Source organism: Hypanus sabinus, chromosome 21, assembly GCF_030144855.1.
Source record: "Hypanus sabinus isolate sHypSab1 chromosome 21, sHypSab1.hap1, whole genome shotgun sequence".
NCBI classification, from domain to species: Eukaryota; Metazoa; Chordata; class Chondrichthyes; order Myliobatiformes; family Dasyatidae; genus Hypanus; species Hypanus sabinus.
Genome location: NC_082726.1, coordinates 15,660,572 through 15,669,346, shown reverse-complemented (window position 1 = coordinate 15,669,346; position 8,775 = coordinate 15,660,572). Strand labels below are relative to the sequence as shown.

The window sequence follows — 8,775 nt, the reverse complement described above, 5'->3', positions numbered from 1 at the left end:
TTTGTCATAGATAAGAGGGGTGAACCTGAATACATTTCATTAGATTGCCTTAAACTGGCCAGCCAAGGTTTGGAGTATCCTGCTGTCATGTTCTTGGTGTCACAACATGACCATCAGTGTATCAATGCCCCCGCAGTCCCCCCACCCGTGTACAGGGTCCCAACAGGCTCACGGTGCCGGTTTTAGTGAATTCTGGGGGGAGGCTGTGTAGGGTAATGAAATTAGGAAAAACGTACATAATTCTCAACCATCGACACTGAGTTGCAGTTTCACTTTCAGAGGTTGGTCTGATGTGATGAGGTTGTAAAGATTTACAGCAGGCTTTTCTTTAGGTTTCAGAGTTGAATAAAATGTGTTACAGGTTTCATTTAACATAAAACGCTTCACTACATTTTATTTGTGAAAACCTATAGGACTGAACCCTCCAGATCAGCCTTCAATGCAGGATCTTATCAAAGGCCTTGCTAAAGTCCATAATTTATGGTGACTTAAGTTTTCCAGTCACCTTATTCTCTGTGACTTTAACCATCACAAAGAGGGACTGCTGAGAGGATGCTGCCTGGATTGGAGAGCATGTCTTATGAGGATAGATTGAGCAAAGTAGGGTTTTTCCCTCTGGCGAGAAGGAGGATGAGAGGTGATTTGTTCAAGGTGCTGTGATAGAGTGGGCAGCCAGTGCGTTCTTTCAGGGCAGAAATGGACAATACCAGAGGGTGTAATTATCAGGTCAGATGAGAAGGAGGAGTTAAATTGATCTTGGAGTAAGTTAAAGGTCCAGCACAACATAATGGGTCGAAGGGCCTGTACTGAGCTGTACCGCTCTGTTCATAGTTATCGTTGTAACAAAAAGCTAAAGGCTCACAGGAAGCACCTCACCTCATCCCAGCGGCTGGAGCTAGATTTTGGAATGATGCTGTGCTGAACAATCAGTGAATTATGAAGGAGAGGAGGAGGCTCCCGTTAAATATGGCTGGCCGGTATTTCACCCTTGTTTACTTGCCTTTCCTCATATCCCTTGAATTCCTTACTCAGTGAGGATTCACTGCTAATGGTGAAGAGTCCGTCACAGGCACAAGCCTCCCCACCATGGAGGACATCTTCAACAGGCGGTGTGTCTTCCTCGCTATCAGATTTCTGAATGGTCCATGAACCCAGAAACACCATCTCACTATCTATCTTTTGCACTATGATTTATTGTAACTTACAGAAATGTGTTACACCTGCACTGTACTGCTGACACAGAACAACAGATTTCTCAACCATGCCATGCCACATCATGCCACTCCACACGACCCTGGTCCGGGTTCGCCACCGTGCCATTTCACAGCGCCCCAGCCCAATATCCCCTCCCTCTCTCACTGTCCAGAAAATGATGTGAAGCTGTCTGGGAGTAAGTGGCTCTGAAATCAATAGCTTGTTATTCAGAGTCAGAATCAGGTTTATTATCACTTACAAATGTCGTGCAAATTGTTGTGCAGCAGCACAGGGCAAGATGTTAATATTACTAGAAGCTTCAAAAATTAAACAGAGAAATTAATTAATTGATGAATAAATAAATAGTGCAAAAAAAGAATCATAAGGTAGTGTTCAAGGGTTCAAAGATGGCCAAGGGGAAGAAGCCAATCCTAAAACATTGTGTGTGTCTTCAGGCTCCTGTACCTCCTCCCTGATGGTAATTACGCAGAGAGGGCATGTCCTGGGTGGTGAGGTTCCTTAATGGTCGGTGATGCTTTCTTGAGGCACCACCCTTTCAAGATGCCTCAATGGAGGGATGTGCTGTCTGTTTCGAAGTCCATAGGATGCCTGTGCAGATAAATGGATTGAGCTAACTGTTAGTTTAAACCCAATATTGTTCTACATATCTAGTGGGACATTAGACCCTGTCCCTTCTCAATCTGCTCCGTCTGTGTCAGCTTCTCTCTTCTTCTGAAACACCAAGGTCCTTCCACACAGTCTTTTCTTTCTAACGGTCCCTCATCACACACTCCTTCCACTGGGCCCTCTCCCTCCAGTTAATCACACCATCTCCCTTATCTGGTTCTACAGATTCCATCATATGCAGCACTTTCTTGCTTCCACCTACTAACTTCAAAACCCTGTCTCTACCTTCACCCTTCCCTCCACCACCAGCCTATCTCCCCACACCTGGATCCACCTATATCCCACTACCTCCTGTCCCACCCCTTCCCGCTTTCCAGCCTATCACCCCTCACCTGGATCTACCTCTCACTCACTAATTCCTGCCCCAGCCCTTCCCTTACCTCTTTCCAGCCTATCACCCCTCACCTGGACCTACCTCTCACCCACTAGTTCCTGCCCCAGCCCTTCCCTTCCCTCTTTCCAGCCTATCACCCCTCAAGTTTCCAGTCCACCTCCAAAATGGTGACTGGCCATTTCCTTCCACAGATGCAGCCCAACCACTGAGTTCCTTCAGCCGTTTGTGCTTTCCTGATGGATGGGTTAGTTTAAAATTACCTCTAAACTTTTCACATCTTTCACTTACTGATTACAGTCGGGATTAATGAAAATCCAGTGCATATCAAATGTGTGCCAACCCAGTCTGCTAATTCTTACGAACTTTGCTATCTATTCATTGAGATTCAAAGAGCAACTTCGTTTGTTTTTAGTCACAGGATGTGGGTGTTGCTGGGAAGTCTGAGATGGTTGGTTCCAGGCTCCTGGTATGATGTTGAACCAACCAGGTGAGGACAGGGGCACAAGCAGTTCTGCAGATGCAACACACACAAAATGCTGGAGAAGCTCAGCAGGTCGGGAGGGAATAGATTCAGTTTTATGAAAGATCTCAGCCCAAAATGTGAACAGTTCATTTCCATCCATAGATGCTGCCTGATCTACTGAGCTCCTCCAGACTTTTGTGTGTGTTACACAAGTACAGAGTATGTCTCCACTCTCCTGTCCTGTAGATGATGGAAAGGCTTTGCACATCGGGATAGAAGATCTTTAGAAAGGGTTCTTCAATTGGAAGCTGAAATCTGAACTTTCTTTCAGCCTGACACATTAGGGAATACGTCCCATCATGCTGTTAATTCTCATCTCAGTGAAGAATACCTGAAAATCCATCGCTGTTAAACATTATAAACTCATCGATGCTCATAAACCTCAATGACTGATTTTTTTTAACAGTTAAATGATTTTATATGGCTGTACACTTAACAGTTTGAGTTCCCATTCTGAGAATTCATTGCTGGCAGACTATCAGGGTTCAAAACACTTGTTGGAATCCATTGAACAAATGAAGCAAGATGTTATCCAACTGAGAGAGCTACTTGTTACTTCCAAAGCCCTGAGGCAGTGTGGTGTCTGATCGCTAGAGATGGCTATGCCTGATGTGATGATGAATCTCTGGGCTGGAGCTCAGAATTCTCACCTCTAGGTCAGAGGGTCGAGAGCGCAGGCCACTCTCCAGATAGTGAGCACAAACCTTGGCTGTTGTTGTTGTGCTCCATGAGGGTGCGTGATGTCAGGCGTTGGGATCAAACAACAGACTGAGAGCAGATTGGACCTGCTGGGTGGAGGTTAGAGCATCTGACAGAGTTATTCTAAAGAACAGGAGAGCCTCATCAGTAATTAGCCCAAGACAGATTATTTCTTCATCACGAAGGGATTCCTTGGTGACTCCTTACTGTGCATAAATGAACTGCAAATGTATTATCTCCAGTCGCTATTCTGTGAATAGTGTGTCCTTTGTTGTATGCTGGGGATCTGTGTGAGTCATGTTATATAAATGATCTCCATGCTACTTACCAGCCTCTTTTTATGTTTTGTAACTCCAAAACATAAAACTATTCGAAAGAGAAACACGGAGCCAGGAATAAACTTTGCTCTTTATGCAACCCCCTCACCATGGCTCATGTACAGACTTGGCTTGTTGACTAACTCTGCCAACAGTCATGTGACTCAGCGGTGAGAAGGTGACCTTTCATAAACAATAGATGTCTAGAGTCGATATGATTTGGGTTCAACCAAATAGGTGTTCCGATTAAAGGAACCGCGATTTGAGCAAATGCTGTGTAATCACTGTCCACGCACAATTATCAGTCAGCAAGGAATAACAGTTTGTACACTGCATAATACTATAAAGAAAATATACTTACTAATTACAGTTTTATCTAACAGTTAATAGGAAAAAGAAAAGAAAAGGGCCCGTTACAGTTAAACCAGCCAAATGTTCATATAACCATTGGAGCTCATACTGGAGTATTCCGGGGTGTTTCTCTTATTGCTGGACCCTCAGTCTGTGTGAAGACACCCACCATATTTTCCAACTCCCCTCAAAAACCATCTTGAGCAAACTGGCTCTCCCTCTCAGGGATATTGTCCTCCCTCCTTGGAACCATTCATCAGCACAAAGTACTTCTTACAATGGGAACTCTCGTTCTAACAGCATCCAGTGGCATCTTCCTTTTGTCCCACTCCGCAGGTCCCAATGAAAGATCCCAGAACGGACTACTGTCTGTCAGAAAACTCCCTCCATCCTGCTTTCTCTAGAACTTTCTCCAGACCCCACCATCCTGTTTGGCTGACACCACATTTTTAAGTTGAACAGCAGGGCTTCTTATTTTTAGCCCAAACCAAAACATTCTACCAGCAGGACACATTGCTTTTGCAGAAAACTGATAAAACCTACAGCATAGCAGTAGATATTTTATCCAGGGCATTACATTTACTTTTCATGAGAAATGCAAACATGGTATGATGACGTAGACCATTCACTTACTCTTATATATAGCCCATAATGAATTAAACAACAAAGAATGATTTATCAACAATATACTTCCAATATTACTCAAATATTACTGAAATATTAAATATATATCTGTAATGTATTTGTCCTTCAATTTAGCTTATAATTTTATGACCATAATGTAGTGCATCCTCCCCAACAAATATTCCTCAATACTACATACATAACTACACCTCACAGGTACATTATTGGCGGTAAAGTGCTTTGAGATATAAAGAAGATTGTGAAGGAACTTAATGCGTCAGGCTACATCTATGGAGGGAGATGGACTGTCACTATTTTACATCAAGATCCTGGGCTGGATGACAGAGGGGAGATAGCCAGAATAAAGCAGTAAGAGGAAGAGGGGAGAAAGAGCCAGCCACTTAGTTACTGTAACACTTTACAGCACGAGTGAACCAGGTTCAATTCCCATCGCTGTTAGTCTGCACGTTCCCCGATGAGCATGTGTTTCCTCCAGGTGCTCTGCTTTCCTCCTACAACTCAGAGATGTACTGGTTAGTAGTTTAACACTTACCTACTGTTCAGGCCAAATTTGACCCATTTTGACATTTGACAGCAGTAAAAACACCCTAAATGCCATTTTTTTAGCCGAAATTTGATGACTTTTCCTAAAGTGATCCAAAATGGGCAAAAATGTAAATATTTTAAAATGCTATACTTTTGTACAGGTGCTACAAATTTTTGTACATTGAGGCTGTCAGATTTGCCCTGGGTCCCCCCCCCCCCCCCCCCGATGAAGAAGGACAGAATGAAAATCATGACAGAGACTGGGTGGTGATGGGTGGGACTTGTTATTTATTGACTACCACTCTGCATTCAGTACTAAAATTCCAAACAAACTCACCACCAAACTCCAGATCCTAGGAATCAGTGCTCCCCTCTGCAACTGGATCCTGACTTCCTGACCCTCAGATGCCTCTAGGCAACATCTCCACCACAATTATTCCCAACACTGGTGTCCTACAGGGTTGTGTCCTTGCCCCCTTACTCTACTCCCTGTACACTGGTGACTGTGAGGGCAAATTCTGCTCCCAGTCCTTCCACAGGTTTGCAGATGATGCCACCATCTGGGGCCATATCTCAAATAGTAATGAGTTGGAGTATAGGAAGGAGATTGAGTGCTTTGTAACATGATTTCATGACAACAACTTTTCCCTCGATGTCAGCAAAACAAAAGAGCTGGTCGTTATCTTCAGCTGGGGGGTGGTGGTATGCGGGGGAGGCAATGCACATGCCCCTGCCTCAACAGTGTTGAGGATGAGAAGGTTGAGAGCTTCAATTTTCTAGGAGTGATATAAGACAGCCGATAAGCTGTCTTGATCTGACCACAAAAACACCGCAGCTAACAAAGCTCACATTCCTCAGGAGGCTAAAGAAATTTGGAATGCCCTCTTCAACCCTTACCAACATTTGTAGATTCAGTATAGAAGGCATTCTACTGGATGGATAATGGTTTGGTATGGCAAATGGTCCTCTTACCACTTCTCCTCACTTGCCTATCACCACCACCCCCCCCCCCCCACCCCCCGGTGCTCCTCCTTCTTCCTTTTCTCCTATGGTTCAGATTTCTTCTTCTCCAGCCCTTCTCATTTCCCAGCATCTGGTTCACCTATCCCCTTCTAGCTTGTCCTCCTTCCTCTCCCCCACCTTTTTATTCTGGTATCTCCCACCTTGCTTTCCAGTCCTGATGAAGGATGTTGGCTGAAAATGTTGACTGTTTATTCATTGTCATAGATGCTGCCGGACCTGCTGGTTTCCTATAAGATAGTCTCTCGAACTCACTGTCCACCTCATTATGATCTTGCGCTTCATTGTTTTCTGCACCACATTTTCTCTGAGCCTGTCACTCTTCATTCTGCACTCTGTTATAGTTTTACCTCATACTATTTCAATGCACTGTGTAATGATTTGATCTGTATGAACAAATCTCAGCTATATAGACCCCACTTGGAGTACTGTGCTCAGTTCTGGTCACCTCGCTACAGGAAGGATGTGGATACTATAGAGAGAGTGCAGAGGATATCTACAAGGACATTGCCTGGATTGTGGGCCAAAGGGCCTGTAATGTTCTGTAGATCTCTATGTTCTATAACAGAACGCAAGACAAAATTTTCAACTCACCTGTGACCATTTCAATTCAACAATGGGCTGCAGTTGATGGAATCTGATAGGAGAGGAAGGTGGAACATGGATGTCTGAGCCTCTCACTAGGTCAGCGTGTATACAAGTCTGTCTCTCTAGTGCAGAACAATATTACAGGTCACTCTGCTAGTTAGAGAAAATGCAAAGGAGTGGGACTAACCCAGGCTTTTCAAAGAGCTGGCAGGATTTGTCAAGGGTTTCATCCTAGAAATAAGATTCAGGTATATTTGTGTACATATGACAAGTTCTTATCTGGATTAAATGGAACATCAGTACAATTAATTCAAACAGCATTATCTAGTTTTGGGCTACAGGTTTCCTTGCATTACAGAAGTATTTCAATGCCTGAGAGTTTGTCTGGGACATTCCTACTGACTGTGGACAAGGGGGTACAAATGGAGGCGCAGTGAAACTCCGAAACTCCAGTACTCTGGGGGTTTAGGTTTTGCTGGAGTAGATGATATTCAGGAAGATTGGATTTTATTTTTATTACACTTTTGTTTTCTTTCCATGTTCTACGTGAACGGAGTAAATTGAAGGGGAGCGTGTGAACTGGGACCCGGCTGAGGGGGAGCGGAAATGTTGGAACTGAGTCCCCGGCGAACATACAACACAAGGCCATGAAAGAAGGTGTGAGAATGCTGAAGGAGGGGAGAGTGGGCATTACTGAAAGTTCGAGAAGTTGATGCTGATGCCATCAAGTTTGAGGCCACCCAGACGGAATATGAGGTGTTATTCTTCCAGCCTGAGGGTGGCCTCATCGCGACAGCAGGGGAGACCATGGATTGACATATTGGAATGGGAATGGGAATGGGAATGGGAAGTGGGATTAAAATGCGTGGCCACTGGGAGGTTCGCTTCCTCTGGCGGACGGAGCATAGGTGCTCTGCAAGGCGGTCTCCCAGTCGACGTCGGGTCGATATGCAGGAGGCCACACTGGAGAACCGGACACAGTATACGACTCCAACAGACTCACCTGGAAGGACCGTTTGGGGTCCTGAATGGTAGTGAGGGAGGAGATGTAGTAGCGGGTGTAGCACTTGTACGGGGCACAGAATCTGACCCCAGGAGACTCTCCGGGTGTGCGACAAACTGACAAGACAAGGCATCTGGTTTCTGTTTTTTTTTTAACTCCGGTCGATAGGTCAATGAAATTGAGGTGGTTAGGGAACAAAGACTACCTGGCCCGTCTGGAATTTAGTCTGTTGGCCTCCTGAATATAAGCCAGGTTCTTGTGGTCTGTCCAATCGACAAAAGGGTTCTTGGCCCCTTCTCCCCGAACCCTAACCCTCCAAAGCTGCCTTAACCGCAGGAAGCTCCCGATTCCCATGTCATCGTTTCTGTCTGCTGTGGATGGCCACCTGGAGAAGACCGCGCACGGGTGCAGGTTACTGCCCGGAGGAGACCATTGAGACAACACCGATGTCTGAGGCGTCCGCCTGCACGATGAAGAGAAAGTCCGGGTCAGGAGAAACCAAGATGGGAGCTGGTGTGAACCGCTGTTTAAACTCTGCAGAAGCAGCCTCCGCTTCGGTAATCCAGGCGAAGGAGCAGTGCAGGTGATAAAACGGTTGTCGCGTGAAATTGGGACTTCTCCAGCTTGACAAAAAGTTCATGGTCCAGGTGCATCTTTAAAATGTCCCTGACGGGGGCGACATGCCCGTCCATGGATTCCGGGAAGATTAGGATATTATTCAAGCAGATGAAGGAGTACTTGTGGAGAGCATCCCGGAGTACGTCGTTAATAAAGGCCGGAAAGACTGCTGGAGCATTCACAAGACCGAAAGGCACGGCCAGGTACTCGGTGCCCCAGCAGTGTATTGAATGGGGTCTTCCTCTCATCACCCTCCTTTATGTGGCCCAGG

At 45.3% G+C, this 8,775-nt stretch overlaps 1 long non-coding RNA gene across 8 annotated transcripts in view; it reads right to left on the bottom strand.

Moving 5' to 3' along the window:
• Nucleotides 1–429: 429 nt before the first annotated feature.
• The window catches only part of LOC132378817 (uncharacterized), a 42,032-nt gene continuing 33,686 nt past the window's right edge, over nucleotides 430–8,775 (bottom strand). For 5 of the 8 annotated variants that reach the window (XR_009507194.1, XR_009507191.1, XR_009507192.1 and 2 more), the window contains one exon: nucleotides 5,471–7,005. This is a non-coding gene — a long non-coding RNA (uncharacterized LOC132378817). Of the gene's footprint in view, nucleotides 1,804–3,442; nucleotides 7,006–8,775 lie in introns of those variants that run through there. The other 3 variants (XR_009507198.1, XR_009507197.1, XR_009507196.1) reach the window with 3 other exon arrangements.